The sequence below is a fragment of the Egretta garzetta genome, unplaced genomic scaffold (genome assembly GCF_000687185.1).
Source record: "Egretta garzetta isolate BGI_Z169 unplaced genomic scaffold, ASM68718v1 scaffold655, whole genome shotgun sequence".
Classification (NCBI taxonomy): Eukaryota; Metazoa; Chordata; class Aves; order Pelecaniformes; family Ardeidae; genus Egretta; species Egretta garzetta.
Window position 1 is genome coordinate 968,711 of NW_009259716.1, and position 244 is coordinate 968,954.

General features: G+C 62.3%; 1 protein-coding gene across 1 annotated transcript in view; it reads left to right on the forward strand.

Annotated features, from left to right (window-relative positions):
• NTNG1 (netrin G1) overlaps window positions 1–244 on the forward strand; it is a 132,948-nt gene that overhangs the window by 568 nt on the left and 132,136 nt on the right. The gene's annotated exons all lie outside the window — the stretch shown is intronic.

A 244-nucleotide genomic window follows, 5' to 3' on the forward strand; every position in this document is an offset into this window, starting at 1 on the left:
AGGGGCACCTTCGGGGGGCGGGGGGGGACACGACCGCCCTGCCAGCTACCCACAGCTTTAGCTGGCACCGGGGGCGATCAAGCCAACGAAGAGAGACCAAAGTCAAGCTCCTCGGTTCAGGTGCTCCTAGAATTAGAGGCTAGCTTTAGAGGCGTGGGGCTCGGTAGGCACTTGTAGGGGTAGGAGGAACCATCCCCGCACTACAAATCTCAGTCTTCTGCGGCTGGCCTGCTGCCCCGCGGTT